Raw genomic sequence first — 21084 nt, 5'->3', positions numbered from 1 at the left:
ACACCCCAAATCAGCAAACAGGAAGAAGACATTTGGAAAAAAAAAAAAAAAAGGTCAGGCATTGCCATTCATATTAAGGAGCAGCTGACAGCTAGCTGTGCTGTAAACAGCAGAAAAATCCTGGGCATGTCTGCTAATGCATCAGGAAAACATTAAAAAATTTAGGCATATCAGAAACAACCTGGCCATAACTTGGCATGTTTAGCAGCAGTCAATTATTTCCCGAGGCCCATTCTTCTCCCTCTACAAAAACCTGCCATGTCTCTACGGTGCCTGCTTTGTTCCTCCAACCTCTTCTTCCCCTTCAATGATGACACTGCCTTCACCCTAACGTGCCCTAAAACAACATGGGAGCAAGCAGGGAGCCTTGAGGCACAGGCACACACAAAATAGTGTTAGCAACAAGTCGCTGTGGGCGGAGCAGAGGGAAGGTGATGGGTCACTCCTAAGCCCCTGAACCCCAGAGGCACCAGCAGGGTGACTTCACGTGACACCACGCAGGGCTGTGGAGGCAGCAGCTGCCTCCTGTCCCCACACTACGGCTCATTACAGGGACACGTGTGCCTCATCTCCCAGTCTGGCAATGAACCTCAGCCGCGTGAGCTATTTACAGCAGCAGCCCGGAGCCAGGGATGGATCTGAGCCAGGTTTTTGATGTCTGGTGGGGGTTTTTTGACCCAGTGCTTTGAAATCCCTCTGCTACTGATGTCTCACATTCAGGTGTCCAGGCCGGACTCTGCTGGGAGGAGCTCCCTGCCACATGCAGGTTGGCCAGAGCCAGGTGCTGGCACCATATCCATCTCTGGCAGGATCCAACCGCACTGTTTCTCAGCCACTGCTGCACCACAGAGGCTGTGGGTACCACACTCACGGCCGTGGCCACAGGTCTGAACACTGAGCAAACTCCTCAGCCTCGGAGACACCTGCCCAGAACTGGTTGGAAAAGCTTGTTTGAGCTTCCTGATCCAAATCATGAGCCCCACTGCTGTAAAAACTCACAGTTTTATATTGGGCTGATTTTGCTATTGGAGCAAGTACGTTGCTTTCTCTGCATCACTTCATCCAAAGGCAACAAAGCCTTCCTAATTCCTTTATTACCTGCTAAAGAAAATATTGTGACTAAAACACATTTACTCTCTTCCTGAAACCTACCTTGCCTATCCTAATCAGCCTTTGTGGAGAGTGAAACTTTTCCTCAGACCCTGTACAGCCACCACCTCTCATCTGCATTTCTGGCCGTTCTGAAAGGTGTGGAAGAATGGGTGATGAGAAACTGCACACCTAGGTCGCATGAATGGCAGCTCAACAAGAAAAGCATGCATTACATGTAAGAAGAATAGAGAGAAAGAATTAAGAGTGGACGTGAAGTAAGATGGAAATAGGATATAGCCTACTTTAAAGGGAATGCTGAGCAGCAGTAATGATACTTATCTTATGGCAAGTAATACTCCTTTGGGGGATTTCTTTCCCTGCTGCCTCACATCTAATGAACAATAAGCCTGATGTTTATATGTGTATGAAGTACTTTGAAGACACACTAGACTCAGATTAAACCTATCTTTAAAAGCACTCTTTACGTTTATGGTCCTCCAAGCTGCTGTAAGCCTGCAGAAAAAGTCCAAACCTTCTAATAGTTTGATACAATCAGTCTTCAGTTAATTATTCCATTCTTTAAATATTGATAAACAGTAATGAAACACCAATAGCTAGAGCTGGGGGAGGAGAGTAAAGCACTGTTTCAGGGTAGATTCCCTGGCTTTGAGGAGATAGGGCAGATGAAAAAACTCAGGGCAGCTTCAGATGTGCAAGGGCTGGTGACACCCGGAGTGCAGCAGCCCAGGCACTATCCTGACCTGCCCTGGTCTGTCAGCGCCATCACCTCGGCACCGCGACTGCGACGACGAGGGCAGCCAGGAGACAGGGTCCCTGCTGGATCAGCACGGGCCTTCCCCTCCTCCTAACAGTTGCTCAGCGTGTCTTGGCAACAGCTAAAATTATTATATTACACATGACTTACAGATTTTTCTTTTTAGGTTCGACTAAAAATAAAACTGCCGAGCTCACATTTGCGCAGTCATCCTTGGTTAACTTTAGCTCCCTGTAGCCTTCTGCCCCAGGCAATCGGCTTGGGTAGGTAAGTCAGCAGATCCTGGCCCAGGCAGCTGCTCAGGGGGACGTCCTCAGCATGGGGTGCTCATCCTGCTTCCCTTGCCACAGGGAGATTGTGCTGGGCTTCCAATCTCTTCTGGAACATGAGCTTCAAATCCAGAATTTAAATACGCTCCCACAGGGAAAAGCTGGGAGCAGAGGCAGAGGGCTGGCTTCTCTGCCTGCAACAGAGCAGGGAACTTCTACATGGGATTGAATAGCGACATGCTCTTTTGCTGTGATGGGTAAACCAGGCTCCCTGAAACCAGTGGTTCCAAAAGTTTGAGGCATCTGGGTTCAGCTTCTCTGCATCGAAAGTAGTACAATGAAGCTCTGTGAAATGGGGTTTCATTATGCAGGAGCTGAAGCAAAGATTTTATTCTGCTAAACAGCATTGAACCACTGAGGTTTGGGTGGCCGCCAATGTCAAAGCTAAGATCCTTCAAAAATACCAAATACTAACTCTTCTGGGTCGTGCATTTTGGTTTTTTTGGTGTAAATCTTTCAGATAACTGACTTCATCTTTACCAGTAACAGAAGGGCTGCCCAAGATCTCTTGGAGAACATGGGAGAAATGAATAAATTTAATGGAGACAAGGGATGAGACAGCCATAGGGCAGTGAATATCGCCTCACTTTTCCAAGCCCAAGCACTTTACAGTGAGACTTTGAAGTCTTAACAGACATAGGATTGGGTTTGCAAAAACTGCAAATATGCAGCATAAAACAGCCTACTTCTACTTCAAGATCTAAAAGTAAAATGGTAACTTTTTGGCATAATTCAAGTGCCAACAACAGTAAAGATAAGACAGGACTGATTTTGCTTGGGAAGCAATGAAAGGGAGATAACCCAAACAACAGTGTCTCAAAGGCAAGAGGTACAAGACCTGATTAAACATTTTTTTGCTGGCTGTCCTAGAAAGATGAACGCCTGCCTTCTGCCATGTGCCATGGAGTTTTTTATTTGTTGTCTGGCGGGTTTTGTTGTTGTTGTTGTTTGGTTTTTTGGTTTATTTTTGGGGGGTGGTGGTGGTGGGTTTTTAAATTATTTTTTATTTTTATTTAAGACATTTTTCTGACTCTGGAGCTTTCCTTTCTCTTTAACTTTAGAGCTGTCAATCACAATTCGTAAGAAATGCAAACGACTAGGAAACACCAGGTGATTTTTTTGCTCCTGTGTGTGTCACAAGTGCGTGCGTGCGTGCAGGCATGTGCAATTATGGCTGGGAAGGTAAAAGGGACAAAGAGATCAGGGAGAGCAGCTGGACTTTGGTATCTCTGGCAGTGAGTACACATGGAACATTGCTAAACTGTCTGGACAGCCAGTGTCCACTGGCAGTCTGCCCACACACAAATTCCTGGAAAGGCTTAAGGCAGAAAAATAATCACTTGGAGGAGTCACCATCTGGGCTTGCTCTGGTCCCAGAGGGATTGCTCACTGGAGCTCAGGATGTGCATTTTCATGCAAAACTCCAGCATCTCTTTGCAAGGCACTTTAAATCTCACTATGTTTCCCAAAACAGAATTTTTCTACTTATTTCATCTAATAAATTTAAAACACAGGAGAGGATATTGCGTTTTAGCTTCAGATGCTGACCTCCTTTATTTATCTGGAGTTCACTGCAGCAAAGGCAAAACCAGCAACGCAAACGTCCCAACACAGCGACACATGCTGTGTCCCACCCCGCAGGACTGAGTCTTGGGGTGCAGGGAAGTTGGGCCCAGAACCACAAACTACAGCAGCACCCGGCTATGCAAACGGGGGGATTTTCACTGCCTTGAGAAATCAAGCACTTTCTTTGTTCCATGATGCAGCTAACATCTTTTTTTGGGTCTCTAAGCCTCCTTCAAAGATCTGGTCCCTCATCGTCCTCTGGTCCCTGACCTTTCTGCAATTGCCAGAATGCTCATACCATCACGTGCCATCAGGAGGAAGGACTGGCGCAAAAAGCAAACACCCAAGGGGGGCAGCCGTCCGTTTCCAACTTCAGGGATATTCAGTTAAACCAGTCACTTATTGTCAAAAGGCTTCTTCGATGGCAAATCCTAAAAACACATAGAGTACCACGACTTTTCAACTTCCACTTTCCAGCGCTAGGTATGACCAGCACACTCTCACATTTCTCCGTGCCCCAGAAAAACTGTGTCTCTCCTCCATCAGACACTGTTGCCCTGCCTGGCACGCAGATGTTAAGGCAACATTCGCAGAGTCGAGCCTGATACGCGGCTCTTTTTGTCTGAGGTGTTACCGGGCAGATACAGCAGCGCAGCCTGACGCTCCCGCCTCAAATCAGCTGCCCATCCTATCACGAGTGAGTAATTTCGGCAGCGCTGGAAACCAGTGAGAAGGGACGGACCTCCTTCGTCCCACCTCTCCCCTCCCCTCCAAGGGGGCTGGCATCTTGCAGGATCAGATTCAGAGAGACGACGAGACAGACACACTGCAGCGGGCTCCGCAGCTGCGTTCTGGCTCTCAGCTCTGTACGCCAGCTTTCTCCCCCCGCTGCACAGCCTGCCCGCTGGCAGCTACATGTTCATGGTTGTAACTGCTACATATTCCATTAGCCCTGCCATGTGCAGCTCAGCGCACGCCAACAACAGCTATCGGAGTTTATTGTCCAACTCGACCAATTTCACAGCTCCCTGGCAGAATTCCCGGGAGGGCCAACTGCAGAGATCCATTAATAAGGAACATGAAAACCTCTAATAAAATTTGAAATTCTCCTCCCAAAAGGAAAGGATTCCTGATCAACGCTGCATCCGCAAGACAGATTGTCCAGTGCACTGTTAGTTCTTATTATACTTCTGGGAATCTGCCACAGCAAATTGCTACAGGTTTCGGCATAGTGGGCAGCGGTTTTGCACATCCTTCCTGTCCCCAGTCAGACAGACTCCACACAAGACAAAAAGCAAATGATATGAACAAACCTCAGCAAGCACATCACCAAATGTGAGATGCCCAAAGGCTCAACATTCCCTTGAATTTCATGGAAGTATGTAGTTACCAGAGTTGAGAGAGGAAGGTTTAGGAGGATAAAAACACTGTAAGACGTATTCCCAAAAGGATGGACAAATGATGGAGTCCCAGGACAGCCATTCATGAGCGCAGGTCATACAAACTGATTATCAGAAAGCTACTCCACTGATTAGCTGTTTGTTTCTGCTAATTACCCTGAATTCTGAGGATAAGGAGAGATGAGCATGTCCTAAGCAGGGCACACACCTCCTGTGCTACTATGGTTAGATTGTGCTTAGTTAACAACACATAGTTATTATTCCTGGTAGGTACTGATGAACTGCACAGGAACATGGTGCTAGAATTATCTTTGGTTTTGGTTAAGCTAACTGCTGAATGAAGAGGTGGAATTGACTTTCAGAAGTTTGCAGGTTTCTGCCATCAGATCATCTGGGTGCCATCACTTCATTCTGCAACAGGAGAGATGCCCTTATTTTCAGCATCTTGTAAAAGTCACTTCATGCTCTGGGTGTGCAGCAGGACCTTTCTGTGCACACACACAGCAGTGCAGCTACACCTAAGCCTGGCAGGACTGTGAGTACTATGGGTGGTTTAAACAGATTCACAGCTGCCTACGTCTTTTGTTTATATAGAAAAAAGCTTTTAGCAAAAGTGATCCCTCCTCTTCCAGCACGGTTTGCAGAGAGGTGGTACCACAGCACGCAGTACAAGATGCCAGGGAGACTGAAAGCAGGGAAGCATTTCCTCCAAGAGCTGCAAGCAGACCCCATGTCAGGGCTGACACTGGAGGGCTGGCTGTGTTGGCCATACTGCCACCCTCCCAGCCCACCCCATCCCACGGCAGCACCCTCGCTCCCCGGCACAGAAATCCCCCACCTTGCAGTGCCAGATCTGGGCTCTCAGGTGTCAGGAGTCAGGCCCAGCTTCTTGCCTCTGAATCACATGATACTGGCTCACAAATAAAAGATGTATTAAAATTATAAAGGTGAAGGGTATTATTATTATTATTATTATTATTATTATTATTATTATTATTACTACCACCCCTTTTAACTTGCCCTTCTGCTGGGTGAGGCCTTTCACACTCAAGGCCTCTAGCTTTTCCCTGCAGCCCACAAGATCAGAAACTTACTAGTTTAGCTAAAAGTGGAATTTCCCATCTCATCATTTGACACCAGGAACCGGAGTTTTGTGAAATGGCATCAGATATCCACAGATAAAAATGCATGAGCTGACAGTGCTGATTACAGTGAGGTTTTTTTGAGGGTGAAATGCTGGACTCTGGAGCCTTCTGCCTCTGTGGGGGAAGGGAAAGCATGTAACTGCTAAGTGAGGGTCTGAGCCCTGGAGCAAAGCCATTTGAGTGTGCACAGCTTGACGCGCAGCTTTCTCTCTCAGCTGCACAGCAGAAAGTGCACCTCAGCTGACCCTACAAGAAGCAGCTCCATCTGCAGCCACAAAGGAAAGTTTTGGGGCTGCTCAGGCCTGGGGTCTCAGGCTGGCTGCCAGCTGCACAGTCCCACATGGCTGGAGCTCATTCCAGCAGTCCCACAGTCCCACATGGCTGGAGCTCATTCCAGCAGCTTGACGATTTACCACCATGCAGCGCTGAAGCCTTCACGGCCTGACAGAGGCCTGCCAAGCCCCTCCAAAGCCCTGCTCCACAAGCCTCGCAGCTGGCTGTGCCAGGCCATGAGGACCACCAACCCAAGAGGCTCGGGGAGTCAGCACTCCACTGCACACGTACCCAGAGTCTGCGGTAGCAGCACGGAAGCCATGGAGCTAACGCACACAAATTGAAGTGCTCCTTCAACTCCACCGACACCAGGACAGAAAGGGGGATCCCACCTATGCAAGTGGCTAGCACAGCCTCCAACCTTTTATCTCCTGTTTTGCAGTGACTGCTGCAAGAGCAGGACATCTGACAGTGCTCAGTGACACCCTTTACTCTCACACCCATCCCCTAGAGGCGCTTCTGCAGCTTAAATGAGTGAATAGAGTTCATTTATAAACAAGTCTAATACAAAAATTACTTTGTTGATGTTTTTCATTTATCTAAAATGTGCCTACAATGTGGCTACAATGGGAGCTGCCTACACAATTTTCCATTGAAAATTTCACAGGAGTGACTATAAACGTAGCAACACCCACTCGCCACTCATTTTAACTTGTGACAGAAACTGTCATGCCTGTATGAACACATTTGTACTGCAGATATGTCACACAGGTCTCCTTCCCTGTGTCTGAAAATGCTCGCTAACATTTTCTCCACCTTCTGCAAAACAAATTAAGATAGACGCCTGGCTTTGCTGCCAGGAGACTTGAATAAGACCCCCACGAAAAATTACAGAAACCGGGGGCGTCTCACCCCTTTGAAGATCCAGCCAGAAACACCAGCAAGCAGCAGCCAACTTGGAGCAGCCATTTTACAGATAAGCACAGGCACTCATGGGGAGAAGCGTGCCCTTAAGCCTAGCTGATAAGTGGACAGTGTGAGAGCATAGCTTTAGGGGAAGATTTGGAAAGGTCATCTGCATGCTCAGTGCCTTTCCTTGGAAGTCTTCCCTGCAGACTGCTTCTCTGGTAGATTTCACGTGCCAGCAAATTAGACTATAATTAGTCCATCTGTAAAGTGTGAAACACGAACTGATGTTAAATTTCCCTTGAAATGGATTCCAACACCTTGCCTTCTCTCAGACTTCATCCAGCAAAGCTTTAGCTTGAAGCCATTTCGCACCAGCCCTTGCTCACTGCCTCAGCGCACTGCCTTGGTGCCCTCCCAAGTCAGGATGACTGACCATCACTACTGACAAAACAGAAAAGCCAGCAGCTCCTACTGATCTCGAGGCACGCAGCACGTACTCCCAGTTCTGCAGACAGAGAACAAGTTAAACATCCTCCTCAGGCACCTTTTTTTTTCTCTAACTCTTTAATTCTTTTCTTCTTCATTCCAGTCAGCTACATTTGGGTGTGGCCTGCAGCACCACCTACTCATCCTGCACAGACCCTCAGGCCGACCATCTCAGCACAGGCAGTGTCGTAGAGGTCAGTGCATGTAGGAATACACAAGAGCAAGAAAAATGTCAGATCAACCCTTCTGCACCTTCTCTCTCTCTGAAATGCCTCCCCAGGCCCTGCAGCCCACAAAACCAAGTGACTACTTACTCTTCCTGACTCAGTGAGAGGGGAGCCTCCTTCCTGCTTAATGGGGAGCAAGCAGATAAAATGGGCACAGAGCCCAAATCCATCACCAGCATCACTTGCCTGAGGCCAGCATGGCGAGGGGCTGAGATTGCCCCAGCTGTTCTGATTAGACAACACAGAAAACAGTCAAAAGAAAATGAAATAATGCAGGATTATACAAACATAGCAAGTTCCACAGTCACAAGCTTCAGTTGCAATTAAAAGTCCCACCCGTTCCAACTAAGAATGCAAATCATCATCGTTGCTCTCAAGCAGGGAATGTTGACAAATGAAGGCGGTGTGCTAACAGGCAGTGCCAGTACTCTTAATTTAAGTATGTGAGAAACAAAGGTATGTACCATCCGGGGCTGCCAGGGAGAACTTGCCTTAAACAACAATCAAAAAGGACTCTGAGGATTTAAAAATTACTTTTCTTACAAAAAAACAGACACAAGAAAACCTTTTGCTCCATTTTTCCCAGCCAGGTGACGAAAGAACAAGAAAACAAAAAATCACACAGCTCCCATCAAGGTTATTTATACAGAAGTTTTGAACTCAGGAACTAAAAAGATTCCTGCATTGAACCTGTGGGTCCAGTGAATTACAGCTTGGAAACCTGAATGGACCTTTTGTAAAAGCCACTGAGTCATGAACATGCTTTCTCACCCTTGCGATCACTTCTGTGAAAGCACCTTACCCATCTGCCCCGGAAATCCACGGCACAAGACAAGTGACTCCCGACACCAGTGAAATGGACAAAAGGATGACTAGCTACCTGCAGCTGGTTTCAATCGGAGAGCCGAGTAATTGCAGCCCTCTCCTGTGGCTCATATGGAGCGCAGCATGGAGCTATAAAGCGTTATGCAAGTCTAATGTGCTGCCAGATCTCTTAGAGCAGGCAGCAGCCAAGTCGCTCCCTCCCACCATTGGCTCAGCTTCATTAACTTAATCAGGTATTCATTCATTCATTCACTTACTCATTCAAAAAAAAAAAAAAAAAAAAAAAAATTACTCTAAACCTGGCAAATAGCCAGTGCCATGCACACATAGAGCATGCTCACATCAGCCACTGGGGCTGGAAGAAAAAGGATAATCTAACATTCCTCAAGCTCTGAACAGGGCTTTAGCTTTGCACGCAGCCCAGGAACAAACACATCTTTGCCACGGCCTCCCCGAGAGCGCAAAGGGCTTGGGAGCTCTGCTGAGGTCAGATGCTGGCGCCGGAGACCGCGGAATCGAGAGCAGCCCTGTAAGTCAGTGCAGCCAGCAGGAAGCTGAGTAGAGAACTTCCCCAGAGCAATGACTAATTAAACAATTTGATTATTTAGGGGGGAAAAAAGAGAATTGTGGCAGGATCAGCTCAACTCATTTTGCTGCAAGGTTGCTTCCCCCCTGTCTTCTGCACTTACCACATACGTTGTCACAGCTTAGTCCAGACAGAAGGGACCAAAGCAGAACATAAATAGGATTAAAAAAAACAAACAGACAAAAAGAAAAAACACCCACCACCAAAAAAACAGAAAAGAAAAAGTAAAGCATCACCCAGCTAATATTAAAAACAATTAGTAATGGAAATCTGTTTGACTCCTGTATTTATAAACGTGACCTCTGTATTTATAAACGTAAGACTTCCTACAAGCATGTAGCACTCAAGCACTGAATACAGCCCCCTCCCTTGTACAGTACTTGCACTTATTTTTCTTAGCCTTTGCATGTAAGTCTGCAAAGAATGTTATTACTTCCCTCTAGCTGTCATTCTATCAGAATGACTTTCACGGTGGTTTTTTTCCAGCACACTACAAGAAAGCTGCTTCATAACTATTCCAAAGAGCAGGCCTTGAGAGTCAGCTCTGACTTTGCTGTGAAGAGCTTCATGCAAGGAGCCAGGCTGGACATTAAGGAAAGGGGAAAGGTGTTACATTTCCCTCAGCGGAAGCTGAGCAACAGCATGGAAGCAGTCAGCATCTTTCCCTCCTTACCTCATTCTGCCCAGTGTGAAAAAAATACCAGATGGCAGATTACTCTGAGCAAGTCCATAAAAGTAACATGGAAATATGAAGCATTTAGACTTTTTCAAAAGAGTGCTTATGGTTATATAATGCAAATTATATATCCTGGTGCAAATCTTCAGCCACAGACCTGGCTGACATGGCACAAGAGCATCTTCACTCCCCACCTTCCCCCAGTGATGCAAATCAGATGTTATAACCCTCCATGCTCTGTTATCATGGAAAGCACAAATATTTTCCATAGGAACTTCAAGTGCCTCTTCTGCAGATAGCCTAAAAGTCACTATTTCTCTTCAGATAAAAAAACCCCAAAACCTGTAATCTTCTATGGCCACCACCACCAAACATGATATGAACGGCAAATTAGACTAAGACTTTCAAAAAGGGTTATTTAATGTAAGGCCAACACTTAGCTAAAGGTCTGCAGTTCAGACGCACTTAGCAAAAGCAGCTAAAAGACCCCAAACCAAAACCTGTTACTCTGACCCTGACTCCCCTTCTGACCCTGACTCCCCTTCTGACCGAAGCACAGCAGCCCGTGGCTAACTCGAGGATCCCTTCCTGAAGTTCTCTTTGGGTGGATGGTGCTGAAGAGCACCCAAGTAACTAGCAGGCAAGCGAACACACAGCTTCTGAGGAACCAGCTGTTGACACGTGGAAGGGCTATGAGTGAGATTTACACACTGCAGCTCATTGGCAAGTGAACCGTGAGGTATGACTGAACATCATCTCTTTGCTACATGACAGCACCATGCATTTGCTGACTATGAGAGAAAAACTCTCAGCATGCTCTTACTGCATTAATATAATTAAAAAAGAGATGCAAAGGTGTCTGAAGGCAACCTGTTTCTTGGTCCTTGGCCTCCTGCACTCCAGAGTGTGCAGGACACCAGCCAAGCAGTCTCAAAGTACTCTACACTGAATCAGCCTCCTTCACTGGAGTTCAGTCTTGAGCTAAGGGCCTTTCAATTATCTAAGCTCTTAAGCACTCTGGCTCTTTCACTACTTGCCCCCAACTCTCACCCTTCTCCAAATGGGCTCAAACATTGGAGGCTCCTTCTTTTCACTTCACCTCCATTCTCTTGCAGCTCTGATACAATTCAACACACATACAGGACACAATACAAACCCTTCCTCCTCTGCCCAGGCCTAACTTCCCCTGTCTGGCTTGAACAGCTGCTCAAGCCTTCTTCACTGCAGTCACCTCCTTTCCTGGCACCAGGGCAACAAATCACCTGAAATTCCTCCTCCTGAGACTCTCCTCCATGCATCATACTCCATACATGGGAGCATCCAGTAAGGTGTGATTTCTGATAACAGAAGTAGCTATGCAGTTTTAAAGCAGGCTATCAGAAGGTCACGAACATAAAGGAGCAAGAGAAGAAAAGCAGCCTGGGAACACTGAGAATTTTATCCCAAATGATCCAAGCTTTGGCAGAAGTTGTAGCTTGGTCTAGATAAATAAAAGGGATGTGGTTTGAGCAATTCTGGTTCTTCATATGAATAATTTCACTGCTCCCTCTGAAAGAATCATTAGAAGAGTGTGGGGTTTCATGATTCAAGATAGGAGAATGAGAAGGCAGTATTTCAGCACTGTGAAATGAGGCTTGCGTGTCTAACCACAGCACCAGCTCAGAGTTCACTTCTCACAAGTGTCAAGTATACTTTCCATTCTGTACTTCTGCAAGCCCTAGTTCTGTCTGTTGTCATCACTCATGGGGATTTACCTAATCCCTGAAACGGCAGAAAAACATCATCTTTTTTGCTGGAGGAACAGAATCATGTCTCAAGCACACTGAAAAAATCAAATTGTATGTATCATTTATTATAGCTCCATTCATCCACCCTGTGTTGACAGTATAAATACAAATGATGCCCTTAACAAAATGCTGAACTGCAGTCCAATGTATTAGTGGTATTTCTTAGAGATTTCCACTCACTTTTGCTCTTTCTCTGCTCACATTCCTCACACTTCAGCATACTCAAGCAGCTGCCTGTTTATACAAAACCTGAAAGAGAAACATTGATTCCCTTTTTCATCAAAGCTGGTGACTTTAGCTCTATCCACTGGTCTGAACTAGAATGTGGGGCAAAAGCAAACAAAAGTTAGTGGTACGTTTCAAGTCTATTCTCTTGCAACTCAGCTACAAAAGGAGACTCCACAACTTTCTAAGCACAGAAATTCACCTTTCCAAAGTTTTATTTTTAACACTAGTTGGCCGGTATGTTGACCCTTAAAATTCATTATATCACTTTATATGTGGCTGGTACAGCTTGCTGTACAGCTCTGTTCATACACAAATAAATGATGGCTTTATTGGCACTCCTTGGACCCATGCCAGCAAATCCAGCTCAGAACTGACAGAACTCTCCTACCAACTACAGCCTTTTGCACAGGGCTCAGCAAACCTGTGTTAGCCCTTTTGTGGCAACAGACACGTCCCACCGAGGTTTGCCAAGGAGCTTCAATGGGTACTCCCCACACGGCTCTGAAGTGCTACGCCCCCGGCTGGGGCTAAGGCAAGACCTAGTAGGAAAATGTCTCTGTCCAAGGTTAATGACCAGATTTCGGTTTCCACACCAGTTAGGATCTCTCAGAAGCACTCCAACTAAATTAGGGGAAGGAAAGAGATTCAGACTGGGATCTGGGTGCTCAAAACCTTTGTGCATTCTCCTTCAAGCCAGAATTTAAGTGCTGCTCTCCCAGAGAAGAAAATAGTTAAAACAGGCTCAGATCCTCCCATTGCAAAGCAGAACCCAATGGAGAAACTTTCTTGGGAGAGGACAGCTCCTGGGGGAGTCCCTTGCAAAACACTTCACCAAGATGTCCACTCCAACCAGGACAAATAGAAACTCTGCCATGACAGTCAGGCAGATCTGATCATGGATGCACCCTGTGTCTGGCTTGAGAGTTTCAGAAGCAATAGCTGTGTACAGACGAGATGCATCCCCGTTGCTCCACAGCTTCCCCTACAGCTACAAGAGCGTTACTCACCATTGCCATTCCTACAGCAAAAAGGAAAACGGACTTTTTCCTAGTTTTATTTATGCCCGTTTAGTTCTGGACCAAGTGATTCTCCAGCTTCTGATCTGCTTATCACTTTCTCTGCCTACTCTGTTTCTTGTGAATGTGTAATGGTTTTATATCTGTTAACCTAGTTTGGTTTCTTTTTTATATGTGGTTAGTGACTTGCAGACTCCTTTTATGGTAAATATGAAATAAAATGCTGTTTCTTCTGCCTTTTGTTCTTGTGCTTATGGATGAATGACATAATTTCTTAGAAACATGAAGTAACTACTGGAATAGGTGATATGTAATTATTTTGGTACAATGGACACGTTATAAAAATATGGAATGATCATGAGATCATACAACCAGGATGACTAAAACAACAACATAATTGGTCAGAATTTCTTCAGCTCTTAAGGAGAAAAAACCTTGACAACACTCTGCTATAAGGTTAGTGAAAATAAAACCGAAATAACTACACAAGTCACTGTTGCCCTTTGGCTAAAATTAAGTAAGAACCAATGGTGTCTAATAAAAATGGCAGGAATTTTTCAAGGAAAAATTACATTAGAAAATGTTTGTTTTCAAACCTGAACATGTTGGAAGCTAAAATGATTGAATACCTTTACAGATGGGAAAAACTGCTGGAACTTCTTTGTAAATATTTCCCAGTAATATTAAAAAAAAAAAAAAAGAGAACCTATTTGCCGGTTGCAAAACTAAATGTTTTAAACATTTAATGAAGGTGTAATTAAAAAATGCTGTAACTACAGCAGAAATCTGGTTTAAAATGAAATCCACCCCCTATCTTGACTACAGGACTACAGGCTTTGCTGTACTGTTTTGTAAAACATTTTCACCTATTACATGATTTTTACTTTATCTCAGCTCTTTAAATTTTCCTCCTGTTAGAGCAAGAAATGTTTTTCTGAGATCTTGGAAATTCTCATGGGCAGAAATATCATTTCCTCTTATCTCTGATTTCTAATTAGATTTAAATCTTTCCTAGCTGGGGCAAGACCTACCCAAGCATTTTGAAACACTGCCAGGTTGTATACCTATATATATATATATATATATATGTATATATATATATATGAAAATTCACATTGTTGCTCTTGCCTGGAAAAAAACATGAGCTACACTGGAAAAAGAGTCTTTCTTGTTCTGTGACAGCATCATTCAGCTCACCTCCCAAAGGCTCAATTCTGCCTGCAAAATCTTTTCTTTTGGTTCAAATTGCTGCCAAAACAGCGCAGTATTCTCTCTGATGTACAGCCAGGTTGAGCTGACAGCTACCACACTGGATTAATGAGAGGGAAAAGAAGAAAGAGAGGGAAGGGCACTGCTAGCCTGTCGGGTAAATTGAGGTTGAAGGAGCTGCAGCATCTCAGAGGCTGGTCCATTCCATTCAGTGGGGAAGGGAGGAGAGAGGAGATGTCTCTTACACACATGTTGCCTCAGCTGCTGTGTGTAGCTGCCTGCACGACTAACACAAGGGGCACCACAGAATGAGTCTATGATAACCTCTAAATAGGAATCTTAAAATAGTGGGGGGTAATAATCTCCCATGGGCTGCATTGCTATAACCCTATCAGTGAAACCTTGTGCAATTCCAGTTCCCTAACGGGCTGCTGGCAAGGATGGGAATACGCTTGTTACACCTATTCACTGGAAGTGTTGGAAGACTCTCAAAAATTAGATTTTAGCAGGTGATTTTGACAGCTGTGATTTGTGTTGCCACTCAGCACAGCTGAAACCACTCCAACGTGGAGCTGCAAAAGTGGGGGTAACACAACTGAGTCCTCTGTACCACTCAGGCCAAAGCCTTGCCCAGGAGCCCTGCAGAGATCCGTGGCAGCTGCTACTCGAAGTGTGAGAGCCCAAAGCACTCTGAAAACACTGCAAGCCACAGCACGGCCACACTGTACCAGCACATAATGGCTCTTCCATGCAGTTGCAGTACCTACATCCATCAAAACCCCATACGTGTCACAGATAAATTACCAGCTGACAGAAAAGCAGCAAAAAACCACCTGCATACCACCTACTGCACAGACCTAATGCTCCAATTAGACTAGGTGCCTCCTCACACAGCTTACTTCATTCAGGCAAATATTTCCAGTGGAACATACAGACAAATCAGCCCTGGGATCGCCAGCAGCAGCTGCTGCTTTCTGCATGCAGAGTGCTGAGCAAATCAATAGAGATGAGCTGCTGCTCCCATCAGAATCTCAAAGATGTGGATGACAACACTGGTTAATTAAAAGACACAGAATGACACTAGAGGAAAATTGTCACTCAGCAGCTTAGACAGAAAATCAAGCTGGTCTGACAAGAAACAGGAGCTTTACCAATTTTCAGTCTGTGGTCAAGTAGTGTTTCTACGGCTCTGGTATAAAATTATTTCCCCCCACACTCTGTTCTTTTCTGAACTACTGTTTTAGCATTTTTTCCTCTTTATTCTCCTCATCTTAGCATTTCTGTCATTCTTGCTTCCTCTTAAATGTTAGTTTCTGTCCTTGCTTCAATATCAGTTAAAATGCCACTATCACTAACAGCATGAGACTGAGTCAGAACAGAGACTGCGCACTCACTCACTTTTGACTCTAGGAAAGAATTACTAAAAGCCAAAAAAAGTACTGTGAATTACATGCCCTCTCACTGATGCCCAGAACAGAATAATTGCACTAGTACAGTATGTATACAGTCACTATGAAGTGTTTATTGTGTCACACTCTACATGAAAATTTTTCACTCTCTCCTGTCTTATCCCACACCCCAACTTTAGGCATAAAGAAAAAACACTGAGAGGGTTTGGCAGACTCATATGGCATTAAATCACACTTCAACATGTTCTTAAGGACGAGGTTTTTTGCATCACTCCCATTTTAAGAACATAAACCAGTGGGGAAAAGCCTTCCTGAAGGGTCTTTCTTGTACCCTTGCGGGGTGAGGGGTGGGGTGTTCATTCTGTTCACATTCACTGGAGAGAAGCCACGCTTCACAGGCAGGTCAGTACAAAATTTCTGTAAGAACTCCAACTACTGATCTCAAACAGGTGTTAAATAATGTTAAACATGCATGTGAATTGCCATTTGGTTTGGATTTCATGGCACAGATTATCATCTTTAAAGAGAAGAGCTGATGCAAGACAACCTCTCTGTTGTCTTCATTTCCTACCTGCAGAATGTGGCCTGGAGACACTGGAGGAAGAGGCGGTAACACAGTCAGGATCATTCTGGTCAGATAATAAAACTAATGGAACACTTTTTGATAGTTATTACCTAAAGTTTTGCTTCTTTACTGCTAGAATTTGTTTATGGCTATGGGAACAAGATCAGTCCTTCCTTATATTAGGAATTTACTAAAAAGACAAATCACAATTAAATGAGCAGAAACAGACTCCCTTCATAAGAGTGGGTTGTATTCCTGCAGTGGCAGTGCTTGCAAAACATCCAAGACAAAGTCTGTCCTGTGCCATCAGAAAGAAAAAGCCAGTGAAGATCAACAGTCTTTAAAAATCAGTTATAGGAGATTATCTAATTACCATCATATTTAGCAGTATATGGCTTTAATAATTTTCTGTTATCATCAAACTGCTAGCACTAAAAGAAAATGGGAAATTGGCTCTAATGCCATTTGATAATGGGAAGGATAGTTTCTGCCCTCTAGGTCCTTGGTTTGGAGCCAGCTCAGGTTGGAAGCGAAAGTCATTCCTGCTGGGTTCCTCTCTGAAGTGAGCTCGTGTTCGAAGGCTTTCCACATTCACAGAACAAAACCCATCACCAGAACAACTGGCTGTCCTGGAGATGGAAATTCTTGAAAACATTCTGTCTCTGGCTTTTTGTTAGCATGCAAATAGATCCTAGCCTGGAACAAGGATATTTATGCCAAAGCAAACCTCACCAACGGTGACTATGAAACTTGCATGCATTTTGTATTGCTTTAAAACTAGAACGACTTGCCTTGCAGCAACAGGGGTGTTTTTACCCCTGTGCAACCCCATTACTTTGGTGAGGGGCAGCAAACCCAGGGACCACGAGGTCTGCCGAGACTTTAGTAACACTGACGGCTGAATATGCATCTCAGTATTATTGCTGCTCGTTTTTAAAATGCCTGAGCAAGGCTCAGCTTCAAGGTGCATCCTGGGTCAGGCTGAATCTACAGGACCTACACTGGCCGAAGAGTTTACAGTAGGTTCGTGTTGCCCAGCAGGTCACCTTAAATCCAGCTAAACAAGCAGTCAAACCTGTTAAACTAATACAGGTGCAGGTCAATAAAGAGTTGAACAACTCTTCTTTTTTTGGAGGCTGGATACTGCAAAGTGTAAGCCGACACCCTCGGGACTGCCCCTTTCCTGGCAGAGGCTGCAGCACATTAACAGGGCAGCACAGCTTGCATTGTAGCTGCTGTGACGGCTCCATGGATTAATGGAGACTTTGTCCTCTGGGGCTGTCAGCCCCAAATCTTTCAGGAGAAATGAAACATCCAAGAGGGGAAAAAAAAAGAAAATCAGTAGTGGAATTACAAATAAGTGTCTTTCTGACTTTCAAATGAGACGTGAAGCATCTTCATTTACAATTTAATAATTCAGTAAGCACTTTATTGGAAGAGACTATCTAATGGGTTAATTTCCAAATGTCATTTATCTTTACTCATTGGGGATGACTTTCTATAATTCACTCGAGGCTGCAACACTCATGGATTAATTCATCACCCTCCAACTTGAGAAGATAAAAGCCTAACAAGCTCTAACCTGCTACACAGACTATATTTAAGCAGTACAGGATAATGATAAATATCTCCCATAAAATGTGTTCTCTTCACACTTCCTGCAAAAACTGCTGAGCGAGCCAGCTGGCGAGATGAAGCCGACAGTCCTTGCTCACACAGCCCCACCATCCACACGTGGTGAAACTGCAGTGCTCCCTTTCCCCAGCATCCCCCCGATCCCCGGCTGCCCACTGGCCGCCAGAGGTGAGCGCAACTTTGTCCCCCGCTGATGGTTTTTGTGGCCCTGTCCGCACCCTAACAGTGACTCTGCTCGTGCCTGGCAGGCAGGCAGGCAGGAAGAGGCTGCTGAGGATTGTGCGTGCAGGTTGGTTTCCATTAAACGTGCCCCACTTCCCGGGCCAGACGAAGCACTTTGCAGAACAAAATGAAGACTGGGTGTCTCCCCAGCAGAGAGGAATGACTATTGTAGGCAGAGCGGGGAGGCAGGAACTGGGAAGAAGGCAGATCAAGCAGCAGCACGGGCCACTTGCGGGGCCCGGATGCAAACTGAATCACTTCTCGCTTCCTTCTTTCATGCGCAAGTGGTGGATGCTGATAAGCATGCGGGGACCTCACGCTCTGACGCACTCCTGCGTCCGGAAGCCAGAGGAGGTCCAGGCCAGTCCGTGCATGGTCCCCTCTTGACCAGATGTTACTCCAGTGCTTTCCAGGACTGCTTTTAACATCACAAAGATTTAACTGCAGCCGAGTACAATGACCTCCAGCTGGAGCTGCCCTTCCTGCCCAGGGCTGAAGCCCAAGTGACCTAAGCACAGCACCAGGATATTAACTTAGCTCGTCACCCTGTGTGGGAGCAATCTTATATCTCCAAGCAATGCTGATACTCAGCACCCTTCCAAAACCGCCTTCCCCAAGCCCTCTCCTCACCTACGTCACTGCATTAAACACACCTGATCACTCAGTTTGGAGAACTGAGAGCAGAGCAAAGAGCCAGCCTTTCCCACGTGTTGAAGAGGAGTCCTTGGCTACAACTGCGTTTCCCAGCCATCAGACCCTGGAGGTGTGCCACTGGGAACTGGAAGGGTAAACCACTATGATTAAAAATTATAGTTACCTTCTACAGACACACTTCCTCATCTAATTAATGCAAGAAAAGAAGCCATACTCCCAGCCACCTGGCCATTTTAATGGGCTGAACACATCCACCGTAAGATTTTCAAAACAGCCTCTCAGGGCAAAGGTCCTTTATTTTGTTGTGCTAAGAGCCCTCCAGGTCTTCACTAAGCCTTACTGTGTGGGAGCTGCAGAAGTCTCACTATCCTCTTCCAGGGACGTATCTTCTTCCAGGCCAGCCAAGACCAAAGTCTGATGTAGGAAAAAAGAGAACTTTGCCATGGGTCTCCGCGCTTTAATGAAGTCCTGTGAACCACAGCTGGCTGTGCACAATGCCTTCACATTTATGTTTCCCTCTCACCCATGAGTTAGGATAGCATCAGCTTAGAAACAATACAATCAGATTAAACCAATTTAATCCTTTCCTGCCAATTCTACCTACATTTTATTTAGACAATGTATTTGGATTCCCAAGGGTATTTCTTTTCAGATTATCATGATCTCACTGTAGTCACTGTAGTTACATGCACTGACCAACCACTTTTTTCCCCAAATGTCTTTGCAGAGGTGAATTTAGTTCTTCAGCAAAGGCAGAAATGTGACTAAATACTTGCTGCACAGACAAGCTAGTAGCATGATTTTTTTTGTCTAAATTTTAAACCACAAAGAGACGCAATAAGAAATGAAGGTATATGAATACATGCAATGAAGAAGAAATCCGTAGTACCTCTCATGTATCTGTTTCCATTTTCTGATTTCAAATGACAAACTACTGAAATAAGGCGCTTTTCTGCCAATTCTACAAAGAGCTTTCTTTGAAGCTGGAAGGAGACGCAGGGTCACAAGTTTATGCACCTAGCCCATTTTCCCTGTAGCCTTATGTTGCATCAGCTTTGGCTTCCTTTTCTTGTTCTATCCATTCAGACCGTAAGCATTTGAAATGGTGGAATGATCTGGCAGTCATTCTGCACAACACCTCTAGCAAAACAAAGTGAACCCATTTCTTGATCACTTCATGAAGTGTTCACACAATGATACCACACTGCTTTCCCAGGCTGCTGGTAGTGGACAACACCTGCTGCCTCACAGAAGGGCAACAACTATGAAAGCAACCATAATAATAATAATGCAACTAGGCATCCATAAACAGTTCAGAGCAACAGAAAAACAGACTTCATTGACCTCTACACTTTCTACTCCTGACTGCTGAGTTGCTTTGCTCACATGAGTGGCAGCTGGTCTAGCACCACTTAAGATCTAAGCATGACCAAAATGGGGCTGCAACGTGTAATGTACATGCAATTCCTGCTGAGGGGAAGGCAGTCATTCCTGCTTACAACATTTTTTTTACATCTGTCATTTCTGTGGAATCATTTGCCTTATGCTGCTGAACACAATGCACTTGTGAGTGGTGGGACAGAGACCCAAGTTCAAACCCTCTTCCCAGTTATCCCTGTTTTGCAGTTAAGAGCAGACACACTTCGACCAGAAGTTGCAGTTGGCCACCTTCCATAACCAAGCTCCTATTCTCCCCAGGGCTGCACAGCTCTGTGGGATTTGGAAACACGTATGAAATCCTGCCCCCAGTGGAAGGAAAGGTAAAACCTCTATGAAATTTGTCATGTTCCGGATTTTGCCACATGCTATCTGGCTACTGCCACCAATATTTTTATGTGAATGGAAGTCATCTGATGATACCCTGGGAGGGTTTACCTCCAGAAAAAGCTTTTCTTTCACAGCATCAAGACACTACCAGCTGCCAGACCACAAACATGGTCTTCTAGGAGACTGTAACACTTCTACATATAAACTACATCCCTGTATCTTATGATCACGATGCCATTAATGCTGGTCCTAGGAATAATGTAACAGATGGAAATCCACTGTCCAAAAGAAAACTGCATGGAA

The 21084-nt window shown here is 45.2% G+C and overlaps 1 protein-coding gene across 30 annotated transcripts in view; it reads right to left on the bottom strand.

Annotated features, from left to right (window-relative positions):
- The window catches only part of ATXN1 (ataxin 1), a 257325-nt gene that overhangs the window by 18201 nt on the left and 218040 nt on the right, over window positions 1–21084 (bottom strand). The window lies entirely within an intron of this gene.

The sequence above is a fragment of the Hirundo rustica genome, chromosome 1 (assembly GCF_015227805.2).
Source record: "Hirundo rustica isolate bHirRus1 chromosome 1, bHirRus1.pri.v3, whole genome shotgun sequence".
Lineage (NCBI taxonomy): Eukaryota > Metazoa > Chordata > Aves > Passeriformes > Hirundinidae > Hirundo > Hirundo rustica.
The sequence above is the reverse complement of the archived record's forward strand: the minus strand, read 5'-3'. Positions and strand labels throughout refer to the sequence as shown.